This window comes from Mauremys reevesii, linkage group 23, assembly GCF_016161935.1.
Source record: "Mauremys reevesii isolate NIE-2019 linkage group 23, ASM1616193v1, whole genome shotgun sequence".
In the NCBI taxonomy this organism is placed as follows: Eukaryota; Metazoa; Chordata; order Testudines; family Geoemydidae; genus Mauremys; species Mauremys reevesii.
In genome coordinates this window covers 1,352,602-1,375,676 of record NC_052645.1, presented here as the reverse complement: position 1 = coordinate 1,375,676, position 23,075 = coordinate 1,352,602, and the positions used below count along the sequence as shown (strand labels likewise).

Below are 23,075 nucleotides of genomic sequence, written 5' to 3'. Positions count from 1 at the left end.
GGACTGAAGGTGCTACTGGCTCACCTGTCCACTGGCCTCACAGTCTGGAGGAAGAAAGGCCTCTGGGCCTGCAGCAAAGTGCTGGGTGCTGACTTTTTGAGCAAATGCAGGGCTGGTCACAGAGGCATGTTCCCACTGAGTCCTCCCTGCCAGAAAAAATTGTCCCCACAGACAGGGGCGGCTCCAGGCCCCAGCACGCACGTGCTTGGGACAGCAAGCTGCAGCGGGTGCTCTGCAGGGCGCCCCGAGGGCGGCAGGCAGGCTGCCTTCGGCCGCATGCCTGCGAAGGGTCTGCTGGTCCTGCAACTTCGGCAGACCTCCCACAGGCAAGCCGCCGAAGGCAACCTGCCTGCCGTGCTTGGGGTGGCAAAATGCCTAGAGCCGCCCCTGCCCACAGAGTCCTCCCTGCTGGAAGTCGACAGTAATCAACACGTGCTCTGCTGGTCCCATGGTGTAAGGGCCAGCACTCAGGACTTTGAATCCTGCAATCTGAGTTGAAGTCTCAGTGGAATCTGAGAACAATTCCTGTGCCACAAACTCTGCGGGGCCTTCCAAGGCTCTGTCTTGCTTTCTCAAAGGCCATGAAAGCCACTACAAAAGGTTTTTTTCTCCTGCTGATAATAGCTCACCTTAACTGATCACTCTCATTATAGTGTGTATGGCAACACCCAATTTTTCATGTTCTCTCTGTGTGTGTATATATATCTATCTTCCTGCTGTATTTTCCACTGCATGCATCCAATGAAGTTGGTTTTAGCCCAGGAAAGCTTATGCTCAAATAAATTTGTTAGTTTCTAAGGTGCCACAAGTACTTCTTGTTCTTTTTGCAGATAAATTAATGGAGGTTAAGTCCATGAATGGCTATTAGCCAGGATGGGTAAGGAATGGTGTCCTTAGCCTCTGTTTGTCAGAGGGTGGAGATGGATGGCAGGAGAGAGATCACTTGATCATTACCTGTTAGGTTCAGTCCCTCTGGGGCACCCGCCATTGGCCACTGTTAGCAGATAGGATGTGAGGTTGGATGGACCTTTGGTCTGATCCAATATGGCCATTCTTATGGTCTTATGAAGAGAGGGGCAGAGCCCTTCAACAGAGTTTCTGTAGTGTAGTGGTTATCACATTTGCCTAACACGCAAAAGATCCTTGATTCAAAACCAGGCAGAAATATGATGACTTAATTTTCCCAGCTCCTACTGGCCTGTCCCTGCTGTTGTAGTAGCAGCAGTGATTTCTATGCTCAGAAGGTCTGTTATACTTCCCCTGCTCCCACTTTTGTCTCCTCTCCCTCTCTGAATGCCTGTGAAGTGGCTTTTCCCATCCCGCTCCCTCCTGGAATGCTGGTGGGATGAATGGGCTGCTTGAAGAGCAGAAGAGCTTCCAGGTAGACAAGGTGTCTGGGACGCTAATTAGGCAGCACTCACACACCCAGAGCATGGACACTGCCCAAGGTGGAGTGTGACCAACCAGATGCAGCCAAGTCATCTCTAGTCGCAGGCCATGAGGAGCAGGTCCTTAAAAGGGGAAGGGCCCTGTGCTCAGGAGAGCACTCACAAGCTTGTACCTCCAGTGAATGCCCTTTGCCCGGACCGCCTGGCCAGTGGTTCTCTGCGTTGCATTTCATTGTGCCTCAGGGAGACTTACCTTCATCACACCATCCATAGCTGCGCTGTGGGACACTTATTTTGCAGAATCCTGACATCTCCAGTGCTGTGCCTGTCCTGGGAGCGTGAGTATGCAAGTGTGAGTGTGACACCTCCCCCCCACCCGCTTCTTCTTTTGAGCTTAGCTGTCATTATAACAAACGTGCTGCTTTCTGCCAAACTCTGGTGGGTCATTAGTCCTCCCTACGCTTACTAGCTGGCCCAATTTCGGGTAACACCTGCGATAACCCCAATCCCTGCATGGCAGAGGGTGGTGAAATGAGCTGAGGAAAAAGCCTTGGCATCAGCACGGGAAAGCTAGAGGATCTTGGCCAGTCACCTTTTGAAGCCTTGTGGCTTGGTCTCCTCTGCCCTGGGAGGTTGGAATATGGCGGCCGGCTCTTCCTGCTGCCTCCTCTGCGTGACTTGCCAAAGGAGGAAGTGAGGCAGCAATGGGGCAAAAGAGGAAAGTCGAACTGAGGAAGGCAGGGCAGAAGCTCAGTGCCTCAGTGCGGCTAAGTGGGGTTAGTAGAGCACCACCAGTCGTTCTGCAAAGCCTGGGGAGGTGCGGTTGGCTGCTGGGAGGTAGAATCCTGTGCCTGCCTCTTGGCTTCCCAGGGATGGCTACTTGCAGCCCAGGAGAAGGACAGTTCTGGGTGAAAGGAAGACAAGCAAAGCTCTGGCAGGAAATTTGGGTGCGGGGTGCGGGCTCTGTGCTGGGGGAGGGGGGTGGAGTGCAGGAGGGGTGGCGCTTACCCTGGGCACTGCAGCTCCCAAAGTGACTGGTACACACAACCCTCCGGCAGCAGCTCCTAGGTGGGCCATGCCAGGGGGTCTCCGTGTGCCGCTGCCTGCAGGCGCCGGCCCCAGAGCTCCCATTGGCTGCAGTTCCTGGCCAATGGGCACTGCGGAGTTGGTACTCAGGGCAGAGGCAGTGAATGGAGACACTCCCCCCACCCCAGGGGATGCTGGGACGTGCCAACCACTTCTGGAAGCGGCACGGAGGGACGGAGGCAGAGTGGGCAGGGAGCCACCTTAGTGCTGCTGGCACATCTCTGCACACTGATGTGGGCAGGGGAGCAGAGGGCCTCCATGTGCTGCCTGGGGTAGGGGCAGAGCACAGAGCTGCCTCCCCTCCCGGGTCTATTACAGGAGTGGGTGGGTGGGGTCTTTTGGCCTGCAAGGTGCAGCAGGTCGGACTAGATGATCACACTGGTCCCTTCTGACCTTAAAGGCTTTGAGTCTAAAAGGGAGAGGGAAGTAAAGATTTTTTTTTAAATAAACCAAACATTGTAATACCAGATAACTCCAACAGCTCATTGTACAGTCCCACCCCTTTCTTCCTCCATTGTGTGTTGAATGACCTGCAGGACATCGATTCTCTCATTTCATTGATAAACTGACACAACGTGACTGAAATAAAACCAATTCCCAGTAGAGAAAGTGTCACATCCCTGCATTGGCTGGGAATTGAACCCAGGTCAACTGCTTGGAAAGCAGCTATGCTCACCACTATACCACCAATGCATCTAGCAAAAGTGCTACTTATGCTTGCCTAATGAGGCTAGAGCAGCATTGAGGCACTTTTCTGCCTGTTAAAATGTACTGGATTCTCATCACTAAAAAAACACCTCCATCTTCACTTGGGTTTGAACCATCAGCCTTTCAATTAGCCAGCAAAGTTGTTAATCACAGGGTATGTCTACACTACGGCATTATTCCAATTTTACAGAAACTGTTTTTTGGAAACAGATTGTATAAAGTCGAGTGCACGCGGCCACACTAAGCACATTAATTAAGTGGTGTGCATCCATGTACGAGGCTAGCGTCAATTTCCAGAGTGTTGCATTGTGGGTAGCTATCCCATAGCTATCCCATAGTTCCCTGAGTCTCCCTGCCCATTGGAATTCCGGGTTGAGATCCCAATGCCTGATGGGGCAAAAACAGTGTCATAGGTGATTCTGGGTAAATGTCGTCACTCAATCCTCCCTCCGTGAAAGAAACGGCAGACAATCATTTCGCGCCCTTTTCCCTGGATTGCCCGGGCAGACGCCATAGCACGGCAACCATGGAGCCCGTTCAGCCTTTTTTCACTGTCACCATATGTCTACTGGATGGTGCTGACAGACGCGGTACTGCAGCGCTACACAGCAGCATCCCCTTGCCTTTTGCAAGTTAGCAAAGATAGTTACTAGCCATACCGTCCCATCTGCTGCTTTGCAAGTTGACAATGACAGTGACCAGTCATAATGTACTGTCTGCTGCTGTCATGGGTGCTCCTGGCTGGCCTCGGTGAAGTCGGCCGGGGACGCATGGACAAAAATGGGAATGACTCCCCCGGTCATTCCCTTCTTTACGTTTTGTCTAAAGGGAGAGTCAGTCCTGTCTAGACTATCAGGCAAGCCTACTAAAGAACCAGAGAGGCAAACAGCCGCTCCGGGTCACAGCCCCAGACATCCCACAGAAATGATGGGCTGCATGCCATTCTAGGGGGTGCCCCTGCAACAACCCCACCCATTGCTTCCCTCCTCCCCCACTCCTCCTGGGCTTATGTGGCAGTTATCCCCCCATTTGTGTGACGAAGTAATAAAGAATGCAGGAATTTGAAACAACACTGACTTTATTGCCTCTGCAAGTAGAGTTCAAAGTGGGGAGGGGAGAGAAGCCTCCAGCTGCTATGATATTCCAGGCAGGACTGAATCTCCATTAGACAAAGCTTAAAGAAGAGAATGAGCTGGGAGTCATTCACATTTTTGCCCAAGTGCCCCTGGGCGACCTCACCAAGGCCAGCCAGGAGCACTCATGGGACGACGATGACGCATACCAGTCCTACTGTACCGTCTGCCATCTGGAAGGAAAGGGAAGGGAAGGGGATGCTGCTGTGTAGCGCTGCAGCACAACATGAGCCAGCAGCATCCAGTAGACATACGGTGACATTGAAAAAAGGCGAGAAATGATTTTTTCCCCTTTGCTTTCACGGGGGCGGGGGGGCAACGACATATACCCTGAACCACCCGTGACAATGTTTTTGACCCTTCAGGCTTTGGGAACTCAGCCAAGAATTCAAATGGTTTTTGGAGAGTGCGGGAACTATGGGATAGCTACAGTCATCAGCCGCCCCTCCCTCCGTGAGTGTCCATTTCATTCTTTGGCTTTCTGGTACGCTTATCTCAGCTCCTTAAGTTTCAGCACTGTGTTGAGTCCTTGATGTGGCCTCTGTCCATCATAGCCTGGGAGATTTTTTTCAAATGTTTTGGCATTTCGTCTTTTGGAACGGAGTTCTGATAGAAGAGATTCATCTCCCCATACAGAGATCAGCTTCAGTATCTCCCGTACGGTCCATGCTGGAGCTCTTTTTTGATTCTGGGACTGCATGGTCACCTGTGTTGATCGGCGCTCCACGCCGGGCAAACAGGAAATGAAATTCAAAAGTTCATGGGGCTTTTTCTGTTTACCTGGCCAGTGCATCCGAGTTCAGATTGCTGTCTAGAGCGGTCACAATGGTGCACTGTGGGATAGCACCCGGAGGCCAATACCGTCGAATTGTGGGCACATTAACCTTAATCCGACATGGCAATGCCGATTTCAGCGCTACTCCCCTCGTCGGGGAGGAGTACAGATACCGGTATTAAGAGACCTTTTTATCGATATAAAGGGCTTCGTTGTGTGGACGGGTGCAGGGTTAATGCGATTTAACGCTGCTTAATTCGATATAAACTCGTAGTGTTGACCAGGCCAGAGAGAGCAGCAGGTTTCCCCTATTGTTTCCCACTCTTGTTTTCTTGACTAGTTTCTCCTCTGCACCAACTTGCTGCTTTTCTTTGTGAGCCTGGCTAGCTCAGTGGGCAGAGCATCAAACTTTTAATCTGAGGGTCCAGGGTTCAAGTCCCTGGTCAAGTGATAAACTACTCCCCAAGATCTTACACTGTCTTGCTGGAGTCCTCTTTGATGTTACTTTTTCTCTTCAGGATTTTCCCTTTCCTCAGAAGGGCCTTTTTGTGTGTGGTTTGAAGGGGCAACTTCCTGACAGCCCCTCTGTCCTTGCAGCCTGGAGGAATAAAGGCCTCTGGGCATAGAGCATGTTCCTTCCCTGCACACACACACACACACACATACAAACACACAGAATATCCCTAAGGAATTAGAATCACCCGCTGCCTTCCCCTGTCCTGCTGGATCCCCAAATGAAGATGCTCTTCAGCCTAAACCCATGTCCCCTCTTTTCCCAGTGCCCCTCAGACCCAACCCTCAGTCCCTCCTATGCTCACTGCTCCTCACTCCCAACCAGAGCCTGCTCCTCTTCACCCTTCTCCTCTGTCCCAACCCACAGGCCCCTTCTCCTCATGCTGCTCCTCAATCCCAATCCACGGCTCCCTCCTTCCCTCCAGCAGCAGGTGCTTCAGACCCCTCAGGAAGATTTTCTTGCAAGGTTTCGTGTATGAGTCTGCATGTGAATTTTACAGTATGTTGGAAATAGGTTGGGTTGCTGGCTGAAATGATCACTTGTGGCTGGTGTTGGATTCCCAGTCTCCATGTTACAGGGGCAGGAGAAATAAAGGGTTGTTATCCTTGTTGTGTGAATCGAGGGCAGCACAACTGTGCTTGGCAGACCCCGACTGAGGGACTCACCCTCAATTCAATAGCACTTGCTAGGCAGGGGACAGGGGTTCCAAAGCCAAGTGGGCTGGGGTCTGGGTCCCAATACTAAAATGTAGGTGTTAGACCAACGTTAGGACAGGGTGGCTGTAGAGGGATGAGTGAGTCCCTAGACAACACAGTGAGTACGGTGCCTTCTTATTTTCCCCCCTTTTCCACCCAGGATGGCAGGTGAACTCTACAGAGGCACCTCTGGGCTTGCACTGACTAAGGACAACAGCTGTGAGTGGGGTGCAGAGCGGGGATGGTTCATGTTAAAGGACTTTTGGTTGCTGGACTTACGAACCGTAGGGAGAAGGACACTGCCCAGCTTATCTGGGGGGTGGGTCTTTCCCTCGTGGTTTATGTTTATGTGTTGGGGCTGCTGACATGACTGCTGCTAACCCTGGGCTTACATTGCAGTGTAGACATACCCTGAGAGGGCATCTAGACTGTGACAAAATCCCGCTGGCCTGGATGGTCTGATTTGGGCTCCTGGGGCTCAGGTTGTGGAGCTAAAAACTACAGCGTAGACATCTGGGCTCAGACTGGAGCCCAGGCTCGGAGACCCTCACCCCTCGTGGGGTCTCGGAGGCTGGGCTGAAGCCCAAGTGTCTATGCTGTGATTTTATAACCCTGCAGCACAAGCCTGAATCAACTGACCCAGGGTTTGAGAATAGTGACTTGGGTGTGTTAATGGCAGTGTAGACATAATGCTAGGCTATGTCCGCACTGCGATGAAACACCCAGCGCTGTCCCGTGCCAGTGCAGGCTCCCAGGCTAGGGCCGTGGGGTGGTAAATTTGCAGCGTAGACATCTTGGCTCAGGCTCAATACCGGGCTCTGGGAGCCCTCAATGTTGGGAGGGAGTTTAGCAAGCAAACAAGGTAAAATGGCAGTGGAGTATTACCCTGGACTCAATGGCATTTCTCCATTGGTCTGTCTGCTTTGGGGCAGGGACAATAACACGTCCTGCTGCTTTTGTTATTTCAAAGGGCGGTTTAGGATTTTCATTCTCACACACGGTGCACAAAGCAGGACTCAACCCTCGGTGTAAACTAAATGAGCCGCCCACAGGTTGTGCCAGCCACAATGAGCCATTCGGTGTGAGAGCCCAGACCTGCCCCTGTCCCAGAGGAAGCAGGATCATCTGTGACACGCTGGAACACTGACCTATCAGCTCTTAACTCCCAAACTTTCAGTAAGTCTGTTATCAGTGCCTGTGAGTATAATTTAAACAACTATACTGGACCAGACCAAAGAGCTCTGTGTTTTGTCCTCCTACAGTAGCCAATACCAGGTTCCCCATGAGTTACACAACAAGTCACCACTGGGAGTTGAACCCAGGATCTCCTGTTTACAAGACAGGCACTTTAGGCAGCTAAGCCATGGTGCCTGCTTGTGGCTAAACTACCGTGTCTGCCCACACCGGACTCCCTGCCATCCCCACTGGGGCCTGACAAGCTTTGCTTGTGTTTGGATTCTGCAAAGCAGAGGAGCAGGTGAGGTTTTCCTTGCAAGGTGTGTGTGTGTGTGTGTGTGTGTGTGTGTGTGTGTGTGTGTGTGTGTGTGTGTGTGTGTGTGTGTGTGTGTGTGTGTGTGTGTGTGTGTGTGTGTGTGTGTGTGTGTGTGTGTGTGTGTGAATCTTTGGCCAGGTCTGCACTACAAGGTTACTTCAGCATCATTATATTGCTCAGATGTGTGAAAAACACACAACGCTCCCTCGGTCAGCAGTTTTTGGCTGGTGCACACACTGCAATGCCACGTCTGATGACAACACTGCCCTGTTTTGGTGACAAAATAAAACCACCTCGACGAGAGGCCTAGTGCTTTTTGCAGCAAACTTAAAGTGACAAATGTCAGTGTAAATGCTGCTGGTCATTATATCACCATAACTGGCCTCCACCAGTATCCCACCATGCCTGCCGTGAACTCACCTGCCCTGCATTCCTGCTACAGAGCCATGGGCCCCTCCCCTTTCATAGCTCCAGAAAGTTCTGACAGCTGAGCCGCTATCTACACCGGGATTAGCTTGATAGAACTGCATTGCCAGCCTAAGTAATGTAATTACACCAACCTAATTTTGTAGTGTAGACCTGTCCAAAGAATCACACACACACCTTGGGAGCAAAACTTCATCTGCTCCTCTGCTTTATAGAATACAAACACGAACAACACTTCTCAGGGCCCAGTGGGGATTGGCAGAGAGTCAGGTGTGGGCCATCTTTATCCCAGGAGAGATGGACTCTAAGGGTACGTCTCCATTGCAATGGAAGCCCAGGTGTGGCAGGCTGTGCTCAGAGCAGCACCTGGAAGCCCCATATTCACCACTCTCATATAGTTTGTTCAAAGTCTGCCTGGTGAGGTATCATTTCAAAAGTCTTGATCTGTTGAACATTAATATCGTGTTGGATTGTGTGTGCTTGCATTGGTTGGGAAGTTATGAAGTTTTGCTCTGTGTGTGTTACTGAGATATGTTATGAGGTTGGGAAATGCCCCCCACCAGCCTTTCAGGTGTGACAATGGAGGAGCCAGACTCGCTGCTGGCCCATTGAAGGGATCCACACTCCCAAGGACTAGCCCAGGAACCGTGTACAATGCAGGCTTCTCCGAGATAGCACAGCGACAATGGACACTGCTTGAGTCACATGGTAACAAAGGAGCTTCCTAGCAAGTTGGAAGAAACTATGAAAGAGGGGAAGAGACATCATGACTTGGCCTCTCTCCCCCACAACTCAGCAGCTGAAAACACACCTGGAGGACAAAGACTGAACTGATTCAGAAATCAGAAGAGAATAATAACAATAATACTTGCAAACCAAAGTCCCCAAACAGACTAGTATTAGTTTTTCAGCAGAAAATTTTCAGTTTGGGGAATTTTGTTTTCTCAGTCAGACCTTGCCAAGGGAAGCAGGGAGAAAATGTTGGAGTTGCCTCCTTCAGAACAGCTTGGCTTAGACACTAGCTCTGGTTCACTGCTCTGGCCTTGCTCGGGTTGAGGGTATTTTAATAATTTGGGCAGGTCCCAGGGTGTTTGGGGGAGAAGATGAGGATGTTACCTCTTGAGATAAAAACTAAGAAATACAGCACTAGAGAATTTCTTTTTTAAAGAAATCTGGGATTTAGACATTTTATTTAAAGCAAGGTAGTTCTGAGTTTCTGAGAAGGTTTTTGTTTGCAAGAAGCAAGATCGTTTGATCTGTCATTGTACCAAAGGGGGAGATGGTTGTCTACAAAGGAGGGGTGAAAACTAAATGCATCCGATGAGAATGGGATTTGAACCCATGCATGCAGAGCACAATGGATTAGCAGTCCATCACTTTAACCACTCGGCCACCTCATCTGAGCTGTTAAAAAGGGACAGGAGGAGAAATCTAAGGCCAGCAGAGCTAGGGACAATAAGGAGTTTTTAAATACTACACAGAAGCAGGGGCTGAAAGAGCTCCCCCCTCACATCTAGTGAGGAGCTGGGGGAAAGACTTCAGGAACAGAGCGTGTTTGCACAGACACACCTACTTTGCTTAGGTATGCAGCATGATGGGGCTGCTTTCCCAAAATGACCAGTTTCGGCTGGTGGTGGGTTACAAATCACTTTAGGATTCAATGGAATGAAATGTTATTATCCTTCCTGCATGAGTGAAGGGCAGCAGAACATACCTAGACTGTCCTGATGGAGGGGTGGGTGGGTGAGGAATAGCTTTTATTGGACTTCATAGAAGTGATTGAGAACATCACCCTAAACCAGTGGTCCCCAAACATTTCACACTGTGCCCTCTTAGCCATGGCTGTGGCCCCTTGGAAGCCGCAGTCAAGAACTGAGGCTGGGAGTGGGGCTGTTGCTTGCTGGGGAGAGGGGTGCAGACAGGGGTAAGGGGGTCGAGGCTGAGCTGGGAGCCAGAGCCCCAGGCTGAGGGTGGGGTTGGGGAAGAGCTGGGGCAGAGTGGGGCTGAGTGCTGCTCCCTCCATGGGGGCTGGCTCAGGCCCTGAGGTGCCCCCATGAATGTTCCTCTGTGTCCCCCTAGGAGCCATGCCCCACATTTTGGGAACCACTGAACCCTATTCGCTAAGCAGGGGCTAGTGATGCCAAAGCCCAGGGAAAGGGAGAACAAGTGCGGGGCCCCAGCACTGGAGCCATGTGAAGGGGCTGCAGGAGAGGGGCAATGGCTGGTGGCACAGGGAGTTAAGGGCAAAGGGGGCACAGGAGGGGGCAGGAGTTAGGGGTGAAGGAGGTGCAAGGGGTGGGAGTGCAGGAGCTAGCGGTAAAGGGGGAGTGGGGATCGTCCAGGGGCAATGGGGAAGTGCCAAAGTACAAGCTTTGCCCAGGGCACCATTTCCCGTAATGCTGCTCTGAGCAAACAATTGGAAATGACCCTTCAGTGAGACCAGAACCATAGTGTAGAAAAGCCCTTTTGTTAAGTGTTGGTGGCTGAGGGCTTAGGGAGATGGGTTAGAAAGCAACAGGCGTCTTTCTGTGGAGGTTTGATTCTTGCCTGTTAGGCAAGGCTGGTGTGTGGTGTCTCCATGGCTGTACTTTTAGTGTCTGATCTGCCACAGGGAGCCAAGTCTAGACATATTCAGAGGCTCTGTGCCAGGGTTTCTCAAACTTCTTTTCACTGCAACCCCCTTCTGCCCAAAAAAAACTTACTCCATGGCCCTGGAAAGAGGGACCAGGCCCCTCCACACTGGGCAGAGGCAGGGAAGACAAAGCCTGAGCCCTGCCCCAGTTAGGGGAGGGCAAAACCAGAGATTGAGGGATTCAGCCCTGGGTGGTGGGGCTCAGACTTTTGGTTTCAGCCCCAGGCACCAACAAGTCTAATGCCAGCCCTGGCGACCCCATTAAAACAGGGTTTTGACCCACTTTGGGGGCCTGACCCACAGCTTGAGAACCACTGCTCTATGCTGATGGGAGAGAGTTTTCCTGGGGGTGTAGTTAATCCACTTTGCAAGAGGTGGCAGCTATGTCAGTGGGAGAAGCTATATCGGTGGGTGCGCAAGCTGTGGTGTTTGCCACATTTAAGAAGTTTAATCAAACCCCATTTTTAAAACCACCTGTGGTCTGGGAATGGCAAAGGAGCTCGATGAATCAGGGTTTGTCCTTCAAAGTCCTGAAAATCACGATTCCCTACTCAGGTCATTGTGGGGGTATAGCTCAGCGGTAGAGTGCTTGACTGCAGCTCAAGTGATCCTCAAGTGGTCAGATTAGATGCTCTAATCGTCTCTTCTGGCCATAAAGGCGACTAATTTCTGAAAAACTGAGTGTAGCATTGGGAGCAGCATCTGATGTTTTCCTGTCTAGCCGGCTTGCTGCCTAGAACGAACGCTCCTTGAGTGGGGTGATCCACAGGGAGTAGCTCAAACCTCCAAAGTGCCTGGCCAGGGGCAGGACATTAGCACAGCAAGGGAGGGGTGTGGCAGTGACATCACAAAGGCCTTTTGCAGGACCTCAGACTATTGGTCAAAGGTGGTGGGGAGGTGGTGACCTCACAGAGAGATGCTGACATCAGCCAGGCAGGACAGGGGTGAGGGGCCAGGGAAACCTCAGAGACCCCTGTGGCTTTGCTTCAGCAAGTCTCCTTCTCCAGATCTCTCTTTGAGGACTGAGAGAGTATTTGGGTTCACGGACGTGAGCGCCAGGAGGAAGCTCTTTCGAGTTTTCTCCTTCCCTTTTCCTGATTTTACTAGAAAACAGCCATCCCTGTTTAGAAGGTAAGATCCTCCTCGAGGTTTGAAACCTGTTCAGTCTGATCCATCTGTTGACCGTTGAATTATAGGCATGGAAACCACGAGCTTAAGGAGGCAGAATTTTATTCTGCACCTGGGATTTTGTCCCTTAGAATCACTGGGGTCATTGGGGTTTGTCCTTTTTGTTTCACCTTTTCATCCATCCCTCCTTTCTCTTTGTCTCTTGCTTCTTTTGTCCTTTCTCCTGTTCCCCTCCCAAGACCAGGAGGTGTGTGTGTGTGTGTGTGTGTCGTGTGTGTGTGTGTGTGTTATGGAGGAGCAGTGTGGTTTTTCCCCGTGTAGCCAGCACCAGACCTGGCACCACCCCCAGCTCTGCCCCCTTCCTGCCACTGCAACCCCATCTCACCTCCTGACCCTGGCTGGGCGCCCCCGGCTCCTCATAGCAGGGAGCTGTGCAGGGGGGTCTCCTTGCAACCATGAGTGGGTGTCTGGTGGGTGCCGTCACCTCCGCCAGAGACCCCCAAGAAACTCACTAGCTTCCTCCGCATGCTGGGAGGGGCTCCTACTTTCTGTCTTGAGGGGGAGATTCTGTGATGTCAGAGCCTATGGTGAGAGGGGTTCGAATCACGAGTCTGGAGTGGCAGGGCAACCCCCTCCCCCAGTCAGATTCTGCTAGGGGGCTGGGCTGGGATCTGTAGGGAGGAAGACACAGAAAAAAGCAACCGCCACAATGGAACCCAGGAGTCCTGGCTCCCGGTCCCCCTGCTATGACCTCTAGACCCACCTCTGCTCCCAGAGTCAGGGATAGAACCCAGAGGTCCCTGGCGCCTGGTGCCCAGCCCCCTCCCTGCTCTGACCACTAGACCCCACTCCTCTTTTAGGCTCGCTGCCTCTTCTATCCACCCACCCCACCTGTCCATCCCTTTGCTGCAGGTTTCTGGGGTGTCACCCCTGCTCTGCACTCCCCCAGTGCAGCCCAAGGCCTTTCCTCCCCCCAACCACACATCCTCACCCCCCTCGTGCTGGATCATCTGCTTGGCCCCCATCCGCCTCTCGGGGTGCGCTGTGCGGCGTGGCTGGGATTGTGCAATGGCCCAGCACCAGGCAACGCAGAATGTAAACCACAGGCCCTGCCCTGCCCCACCGCACTGGAGCCCAGCACCCTGCACCTGTGCCCTCCTGCCCCACAAGGGGTGAGCTGCAGTCCCCACCATGCTCTGCAGAGGGGAGAAGGGTCAAGCCAACCAGCCCATTTAGGATGGGGGAATCAACACCCTTTTTTCTGCACAGCCACTGACCATCAGCAGGATTCCTCCTCCCTTCTGTGCCTCAGTGCAACTAAATCTCCTCACCTAGACAGCCGGTCCATCCGCTGCACCCCAATCCCCCATGCCTGAGCCTCCCTGCCAAAGCCCTGCACCTGGCTCCAGAGAATTAAGTCTCACATCTCGCTGGGAACTTGACTTCTGTGCCCAGAGAGTCTCAACCCCCCTCAGTAGATGACCCAAGTCTGAGAAACACAGTGTCCGTCTTCTCTAAAGAAGTACGTGGAGAAATTATATGTGACCATGTGGCCTAATGGAGAAGGCATCTGAGTTTGGATCAGGCAATTGAGGGTTCATGTCCCTTCATGGTTGTGCTTGTCCAGTTTTACCTTTGCGCTGAAAGTTCTGCTCCCTTCAGGGCTGGAACCTCTTCTTGGCTGCTCAGGCCAATGCTCTGGCTTCAGCTAGAGCCCCGGGAAGGAGTTGGGGGTTGGGTGTTACAAAGGCTGGGACATGAGCCCCAGGTGCTTCCAGTCTCGCCTTTGCCCTTCCTGACTTGCCAAAGAAAATGGACGGCTGCCCAGGCTAGCGTGTGGAGCAGTTTCCCGCTTCCAAGTGTGCGCCTGTCCCTGTGCTGGAGGGGGGTTGCTACATAGCACCTTGGGAGCCTGGGTGTTTCTCTGCTTCTCGCCAGCTGGGGAAAAGCCTCTTGGGGAAAAATCTCCTGCCCCACTGCCAAAGTGAGCACCGTGAGTGGGAACGGTCAGAGGCCCCACCGGGGGGGCTGGCCCTGCTTTCCTACCGTCTTCTGATGTTGGCCACAGAGCATCAGCAGCCGCCCCGCATGCTGGTCTGTGGGTGGCCTTCAGTGGGGTTTGGCGTGGCAGGGAGCAGGCTGGCTGGGGGTCTTTGTCGCTGTCTGCTGGCCACGCATAGGCATGGTCCTGCCCTCCTCTGAACAGCCAGAGTTAGTCTGTGCTTAGAAAGCAGAGACACAGGAGACTCAAGACAAGAGGGTGAGAAAGATTGAGAAAGGGCCTATGCAGACAGCCCACACCACAGGGACACTGCCTGGTGAAGGGATGTGGAGGCAGTTGAAATGTGCTTGGGAGGATGGTGATGAGGGATTGAAAAAATGTTGGATTCAGTGAAAGATGAGACCAAATGAGGGAAGCTGAATGGCAGCTCCACGGAGGGTCATTGTGATCAAACACCCCACCCATGGGCACCTCGAACTGTGCTAGACACAGAGAAAAGGCAAAGAGGGATCCAGCCCCTGAGTGATCCCCTTCTGGGAGAAGAGCCCCTGGATAATTAGGAGGTGGGTTGGGAATGGAGTGGAAGGTCCCTCAGGACGAGGCGAGAGAAAGGCCTCAGAGCTAGGGACACTAGGCAATACGAGTGAAAGGGCTTCACGCCCTCCAGCAGCAACAGCTGAGGGCTGCAGGTTCGGCCTGAGATCCCTGGGGAATGTCTCCACCCCCATCTGGGGTTGGTTTAGATTTAAACAATGATGCAGCCTCTGCTCCTGAGCAAAAGCACCGGAACCTCGGTAGAAGTGGGGGAGCCCCGAGGCCCTGCCCTTCTCCATGGCCCCAACTCTCCTCTTCCCCTGGAGGCCCTGCCCCCAAGCCAGGACAGACGCTGAAGCCGGGCCACGGTAAAAGCCACCTTGGGAGCCCAAGCCACTATGGGGAGCTCCAAACCCTCCACCTGCCCTGGCTTAGGGGCCGGGGTGCCGAAGAGCCTGTGGTCATCAGCTGAGGCAGCCAGGAATGCAGCTATGAGACAGCCGAAAGGAGGGAAGGCATCTCTAGCTGGACTCTCAGGTTCAATAGCATGGGGCCATCTGGACCAAAGATCTCCCTTGAGTAGGCATTAGTAACCAAGCAGGAGGGACAAGAGAGACCTTTGTGCGATGAGGATGCTGAGCAGTAGGGCCTCTGGGGCTTCGTACCAATACGACGCAGATCCAGCAGATCCTGCCAAGCTCTGAACTGGGACTGTGAGAGTCAGAGTCCCGAGGGCTGACCATCACACCATGGGACCAGCTGACTGTGGGTTTTCTGCAGAACACCTGTGACCACTAGTATTCACAGGGCAGACTTGTCCACTGCGCTCCTTGGTTCTCTCCAGCTGCTCCCTCCCTCGAGACCCTGTCTCCTCCCCCATCTCTAGTTCTCGTCTCTGCTCTTACCCCACCCCCTTTGTTTTCTCAGGGACCTAGCCCCACATTGCTGTGCTGGCCACGATCCCATTTACCCTTCCAGATCGGCTGGGCCAGGAGCACATTCCCAGGTGGTTCTCCCCTAGGTAGAGAGCAGTGATGGCTGGTGTGTCCTCACGGGAAACCAGCTCCCAAAAACAGAGCCAGGAGCTGGTCCCAGCGCATCCCCCATCCGCTGGGAGGAGAGAAAATCACCCCCAGCCCAAGGCCCAGCTGCAAAGTGCTTGCTGAATTACAGGCTGTCTTGGAAGCCCCCTGCACTGTGCTGGGCCCACAAATCCATCTCCCCAGCCACAGGGGGACGTCAGTGTCACCGAAATCAGAGCCGTGGGGAAGGGAGCAGACGGGGTTAAACCTGTGGTGCTTATGGCCACCACAGGCATTGGCCTCCCCTCAGGCAGGGGACTCACAGGCCCTGGATCCCCTGCACCCTACAGCCTGGATCTCTGACACCCCCAGACCCAGCTGGGGAGCTGCTGTTGCAGCCCCTCTGGGGAAGCAGTGGGAGCCACACTCGCCAGTGGCAATAGTTCAGAGGTGGCCACAGACTCTGAGACTCAGGCAGATGGGGGCTTGGCTCTGTATCTCCCCCAGCAGGAAGAACAGAGGCTCAGGGGGGCACAAGAAGGGGCCAAGGTGACAAACAGGAACAGGGGAGATTTTCTTCTTGTTGCAATTCATCAAAATCTCATCCCTGGAAAGCTCCAGGGGGGGGAAGCTCAGCCCACCAACCCCTCAGTGAGCTACATAGATACAGGGCCGTCCTTACCCATACGCAAACTACGCAGCTGTGTAGGGCGCCAGGAAATGTGAGGCACCAAATTGCCCCAAATTTCCTGGTGCCCTATGCAGCTGCGTACTGCTCCAGCGGCCAGCCTGATCCCCCGGCTGCCTGAGCCGGCCAGGAAAGCTGCCCCTGCCTCTGCTCTGCCTCTTCCCCACAGCCCCCACCCCTGGTCTGCCCCACCCCCCCTCGTCCCACCCCTGCTCTACCCCCTCCCCCCCACACTCCGCCCCTTCCCCTGAGCTACACCCCGGTGCACTGCTGGAGGGATCAGGTGCACCCGGCACTCACCGGGCGGTGGGAAGTGAAACGACCTGGCCCCAGCCTGCTCTGCTCCACCAGCTCCCAGCCGCACCACTGGTGAGTGCTGGGGGGGTGTTTTCCCCCCAACCCCCAAGTGCCAAGGCCAGGAGCAGAGTGCAGCAGGCTGGGGCCGGATCACTCCACTACCCGACGCCCCGTGAGTGTTGGGTCAGGCCTGCCTTGCAATTACCGGGCGGCGGGAAGTGGAGTGACCTGGCCCCAGCCTGCTCCGCTCTGCCAGCTCGGGCTGGGGGACGGGGGTGCCGTGTAGGGCACCAAAATGTCTAGGGACAACCCTGAATAGATCATTTTTCCACAGGGGCCGATGGCTGTTAGAATAGAGATATTCAGGCTGCCTGCACAGGCCTAGACTTTCAGAACTGCGGTGTCAGAGCTGGGAAGGGGGACACTGGGGAACAGACTCTGTCGGTCTATAGAGATAAGCCCGACTGGTGTGAAGGGCTTCGGAATCTGCTTGCTTGGAAACTAACCCCAGTAAACATCCCTTTGTCTGCGCTTCCGACTTCTGGTCTTTTGCTGCTTGCTGCCTGCGTGACAAGAGCCAGGGAAGTGGGCGGGGGAAGGGAAAGCCCTGTAACAATGGCTCCTTGCTCCTCTCCCTCCAGGCTCAGGGTCAAGGATGGGCAGGACTCCAGGCTCTGCTTGAGGGATCCTGGCACAGGGGCTGGGGCGGAGAAAGGATTGTAGATTCTCATCTGTGCTCTGGAGAGGAGGTAATAAGTGAAGGGGCATTTTTGACTCTTCCTCAGTGTCCCCTGGGCTGGAACTCTACATTCCACAGGGGCAAATGAGGGGATGATGCCACTTGGCTAATGAAAACCAAGGCTCTAGGTGAGGTTTGAACTCACAACCTCAGCATAGCTCCTCTCAGCACTGCCCTATAAGTACTGTGCGCTAACCAATTGTGCCACTGGAGCACCTGTTAATTATCATTCTCCGAGACCCCTAGGTTGATACAGGCGACGGGTGACCCCAAAACATTCTCAGTGGAGCTGAGAGCAGGTAGCGACAAGTGTTGTACTCGGTGGGGTGGATTCTTCTTAAGGGTTCCAGGCCCCATTTGACCCTTTTGTTCTTCCCTGTGTAATAACAGAGCTGGTTAAGACTCAATGGAGAGTCTTGCTGCAGACCAACAGATCTGAAATCACTGATAACCAGCTCTAAGCATTAGTCTTGCTTTGGGACAGTGTCTCTCATGCAAGAAACTGCCCAGTCTGCGCTCGCAGTGAGGCTCCCTCACTAACAGCTGAAATCAGGGAGAGCTCTGTGAAGTGCAGGGCCCCAGGGGTGCCTGAACAGGGGGGAACAACACCCCAGGACTTTTAAAAATGGGAGGGCTCTGCCTTGCCACTTTGTAATGACCGTAAGGGCGAGTGAGGGGGGAGGGGACAGAGAGCAGTGAGCGGGAGGAGGGGTCTTGGGGGAAGAGGCAGCGTAAGACTGGGTCCTTGGGAATAAGGGGTGGGGCAGGGGCGTGGCCTCGAGTGGAAGGGGTGGGGCTACTGTTTGGGCTCTGGTGGCTGCTACTTTTAGGCAGGGCAAGTGCAGGGGGCAAGTGGGGCAATTTGCCCCAGACCCCGACCCTGCAGGGGCCCCACAAGCCCTGCCCGAGAATCCCTTCCCTGGCTAGAGGCGCCTTTTTAATTTTTACTCACCCAGCAGCAGTCCGGGTCTTCGGCAACACTTCAGCGGCGGGTCCTTCAGTGCTGCCGAAGACGCAGAGCGAGTGAAGGACCCGCTGCCACTGAAGACTCGGACGCCACCCAGTGAGTACAAGCGCCACAGCGGGTGGCACCTTTTTTATGTCTGCTCCCCCGCTTTGCTGCAGGCCCTCGAATCCTCTGGGCGGCCCTGCTTTTAGGGAGCCTGTTCTGCTCCTGGTGGGACCACAAGGTGTCAAATGGTGCCTGGAACCATTAAGAAGGATCCACCCCACCGAGTACAACACTTGTCGCTACCGGCTCTCACCTCCACTGAGACTGTTTTGGGGTCACTCCTTGCCTGTATCAGCCTAGGGGGGTCTCAGAATTGTAATTAACAGGTGCTTTAGTGGTGCAATTGGTTAGTGCGCAGTACTTACAGGGCAGTGTTGAGAGGAGCTATGCTGAGGTTGTGAGTTCAAACCTCACCTGGAGCCCTGGTTTTCATTGACCACATGGCATCACCCCCTCATTTGGCCTGTGGAATGTAGAATTCCAGCCCTGGGGACCCTGAGGCAGGGGAATAGTCAAAAACACCCCCTTCTCTTATTACCTCCTCTCCAGAGCACAGGTCAGAACCTGCAATCCTTTCTGCCCCCCTCCCTCCTGCAGCCCCTGTGCCAGGATCCCTCAAGCAGAGCCTGGAGTCCTGCCCCTGGCGTCTGTACTATTGACACAGACTAAGTGACAGGGACAAAACACTCAAATCCCGCCTGGTGCGGGGAGCCAGGTTTGCTCTTCAAATTCTGTCGTTGGTACATTTCCAGGCCTGGGAATGTCCCCCAACAGCATTGAATGGGAAGCTGCCTGCAGAACAGTGACACTGCACAGAGCTCCTGTGGAGGAGGGGTGGGAATTAGTCACATTTTGAGGATCGTTTGGGAAATGAGCCTTTGCTGACAAGGTTTGTCTCTGTTCATATTTCACCTTCAGGTGTTATGTTGAGGGATCTTTAGTATATTTTTGTGAGGTTAATAACTATCTCCTCAACTTTATTTACTCAACTTGAAAATTGATGTCACTTGGTTTTTGCATCTCCCTGTGAAAATACAACTGACGTGTGGCTTTCTACAGGGGGTCATGATGTTAAAGTTGGGGAATTCAGTCTCTGTACTTCTGGGGGGGGCGGGTGTTGCTTTTTTAACAGCTGCCTCACGGCCAGGCACACCGGGCTGTTAGCTGCACCCACGGTCCTTGCCAGGGGCCCCTGCTGAACCCTGGGCGGCTGCAGTGCCGTGCTGGGGTGACTCTGCAGGTGGAGAAGCTGCTGTGGAGCAATGTAGAGCAGGTGCAGGAAGGAGACAAGGTCACTATTCACATTCTGAACTGCACAGTTTTCACTCCCAGCCCTACCGGTGCCCCTCAGTCCCAACCCGCAGCCCCCTGGGCTCCCCGCTGAGCTCCCCAGTCACTGAGCGGCTGGTGCTCCTCACTCCCGACCTGCAGCCCCTGCTATCCCAGTCCTGACCTCCAGACTCACAGCTCTGCTGGTGCCCCTCACTCCCGACTTGCAGCCCCCTGGGCTCCCGCTGAGCTCCCCAGTCACTGCACTGCTGGTGACCCTCATGCCCGACCCGCTACACCTGCTATCCCAGTCCTGACCTCCAGATTCACAGCTCTGATGGTGCCCCTCACTCCCGACCTGCAGCCCCTGCTATCCCAGTCCTGACCTCCAGATTCACAGCTCTGCTGGTGCCCCTCACTCCCGACCCGCAGCCCCTCGGCTTCCCCCAGCCCTACCGGTGCCCCTCACTCCCGACTCACAGGCCCCTGGGCTCCCTCCAGCTCTGACGGTGCCCCTCACTCCTGACACGCAGCCCTTGCTATCCCAGTCCTGACCTCCAGACTCACAGCTGATTGCTTTGAGAGACTGGTAGTGAGTTGGGTGTGGTGGCTGGAGAACAGACAAAGTGGTTACTGGTTTATGATTTTCTGTTTGCTCCTTTCGGGTAAGGGAAATAGGGAAAGAAAAATAAGCAAACTAATGAAGAGCGAAGAGCAGAAGAAGCTGGAACTGCACAGGTTGCAAGTTGCTGCCCAGAAAGGCTGAACACTGGGCGCTGGGAAAGTCTCTGTTAACTAAGAAGCCCCCTGAGCTGAGTGCATCCCAGTTTCAGTGAACTGCAGAGGGGGTGTCTCAGCACAAGAAAGGAGGAAAATGACTACCAGTGAGGCAGCTACTTAACTAGAGCTGGCCAGACTGGAAGCAGAAGAGAAGGCAAAGGACCGGGAGTTTCAATTGAAGCTCAAAGAAGCAGAGGCACCTGTGCACAGAAGGGCTATGGAAGCAGAGGCAGCCAGGGAAGGAGCTGCTCACACAAGAGCCCTGGAGTTAAGAGACAGAGAAATAGAGGCCCAAATTGAGGCCCAGAAGCATGGACTGGCTGTTATGGAGTGGAAGAGACAAAACCTTCCAGCAGCTGGCTCCACTTCCCCAAAAATCCACAAATGGGAGTGACTATGTCCACAGTATGATGAATCCAGTGATATTGCTGAATATTTCATCACCTTTGAGAGACTCTGCACCTCTGTGAAATCCCTGGTGATCAAAAAATGGTCACATTGGTAGCCAAATTGACTGGAAGAGCTATGGACATATTGAATGAGATGCCTATTGATGATGCTACAAACTATGGTAAATGTAAGGAACTAGTTTTAAAACAGTTTCAGATGACACCTGAAACCTACAGGGTTAAATTCAGGAGTCTTAAGAGGGGATCTGGATTCAGTAATGTGGCTTATGTAAATGAAATGAGAGATGGTGACAAGACAGTCCCACAAGAATTGTTTCTTTTCAACTCATACCTGTAAATAGGCTGGAAGCTTGGCACAGCAGCAAAAGCATAACAGGCCTACGCTGCTGTGTGGGAGGGGAAACCGAGGCACATTGGTGGCTAAATGCCAAGACACCTACACGTTAACAGATATTGCTGTCTGCACTCTGTTAGCAATGATACACCCCAACATGTTTTCAGGCAGCTGGGGACCAGGAACCCCATACCTTGCTAGAACACCCATGTAGGACATCATACATTTAAAGGTACTGAAAGGGGGTGTGACCAGAGACAAGCAGGGATTTTAGGTGTCCCGTCTCCACCATGGACAGTGTCCAAGCCTCTGGCGGTAAGTTCAGGAGGAGGGTGTGACGTTGCGCGCACACCCCCACCCAGGCCCACCCTTCAGCATTCCTGGGGAAAGACCAACATGGCCAACATGACTTTGGGCCAGTAGGTCAACCAAGGGGGCTGTCTCCTGGGTTTACTTGGAGTTCTGCAGCTGGGCTGCAGCCAGGCACAGGAGGCCGCCCTCTTGGTTGACCTACTGGCCCAAAGTCACTTTGGCGGGGTTGGTCTTTCCCCAGGAATGCTGAGGCACAGGCCTGAGGGAGGGAGACTCAATCCCCCTCCCTATTGGTCAGGGCGGAAGAGGCGGCTGTAAGAGTGGCCAGGTCCCTGAGCTGGGCCTGCCAGCGTTTGGGGAGGGTGGAGCTGACTGGGGCATGGTGCTGGCAAAATGCCTCAGGGCGCTGGCGGGAGGAGCAGGCCAGGGCCAGGGCTGGGAAGAGAGAGAGAGAGAGACCAGCAGGTTTCCTCTAGTGTTTCCTGGGCCCTTTTTCTTCCATAGTTTCTCCTCTGCATGAACTTTCTCACTTTCACTGTGAGCCTGGCTAGCTCAGTTGACCAAGTGTCAGACTTTTAATCTGAGAGTCAAGAGTTCAAGTCCCTGGTCAGACACTCAACTATTCCCCAAGGTCTCAAAAAGCTCTGTCTCTGGAGTCCTTCTCGATGTTACTTTTTCTCTTCAGGATTTTGCCTTTCCTAAGAAGGGGGTTTGTGTGTGGGATTGAAGGGGCAACTTCCTGACACCCCCTCTGTCCTCGCAGGCTGGAGGGATAAAGGCCTCTGGGCAGGGGCAGCCCTAGACTAGCTGCCAGCACCTGGCGCCCCAGGCAAACCCCGCAATCAGCGCACCCCACCCCCGAACCCCAAGGGCAGAGCTAGGCTGAGGTATTTTGGTAAATGGGGAAACATTTTGCCCCTTTTTTCCTTTTAATGTTTTTAAGCCTTTTTTTTTTTAAACAGAGGCTTAATTATTCGGTTTGTCCATCCATCCATCTGTCCAACCAATGTTTCTTTCTCCATCCTTCTGGTTCTGGCTGCCCCTTACTACAGCCATAACTTTGGTCTTGAACTTTATAGAGTAGTGAGGTACTTTAAGGGTTAAATGCTAAATCCCAAACCCAAACAACACTAGTTACCTGTGTCTGGCAAAAGGTGTCCGGCAGTTTTGCCACTTTGAATGATTCAAATGGATTTTCAGTGGCATTATAAAAAAAACCCAACAAAGCAAAACCAAACCAATTCACCTTGAACCTTCAAAACAAGAGTTTTACAAACCATGAGTGTCAGTTTAGGTCCTTAAAACCTTCCATCATCACACACAAAGTTCTCCTTTGCCTAACATCCCTTGCACTGCGATTACTCTTTTTAACACAACTGTACCCTGATTACACGTCCATCTTGTACAACCAGAGCCAGCCAGGGGCAGGCAAGTTAAGTGCCAATAGAAACCCCTGACATTCCTTTAGTGATTTTGATTACATTACCCAGTAGTCTAATAATTTTGATGAGATTATCTCTCGGCCTGCTGCCTGCAGCCGTCCATTATAGACCATTTCTGTGGGCAAAGGGCCCATTTCCTGCCTCTGCCTCCTTAAGCTCGTGTTTTCCATGCCTAGAATTCAACAGTCACCAGATGGATCAGACTGAACAGGTTTCAAACCTCAAGGAGGCTCTTACCTTCTAAACAGGGACGGCTG

General features: G+C 53.3%; 3 non-coding genes across 3 annotated transcripts; all 3 read right to left on the bottom strand.

The window, feature by feature from the left end:
* Positions 1-3,095: 3,095 nt before the first annotated feature.
* Positions 3,096-3,167, bottom strand: TRNAG-UCC. The gene has a single exon. It is a non-coding gene; the product is annotated as a tRNA-Gly (tRNA).
* A 6,368-nt stretch (positions 3,168-9,535) lies between these two features.
* On the bottom strand, positions 9,536-9,617 carry TRNAS-GCU. Its single transcript has one exon. It is a non-coding gene; the product is annotated as a tRNA-Ser (tRNA).
* A 7,762-nt stretch (positions 9,618-17,379) lies between these two features.
* On the bottom strand, positions 17,380-17,473 carry TRNAI-UAU. Its single transcript has 2 exons — positions 17,436-17,473; positions 17,380-17,415 (listed from the first exon to the last, which is right to left on the bottom strand). It is a non-coding gene; the product is annotated as a tRNA-Ile (tRNA).
* Between the last annotated feature and the right edge of the window lie 5,602 nt (positions 17,474-23,075).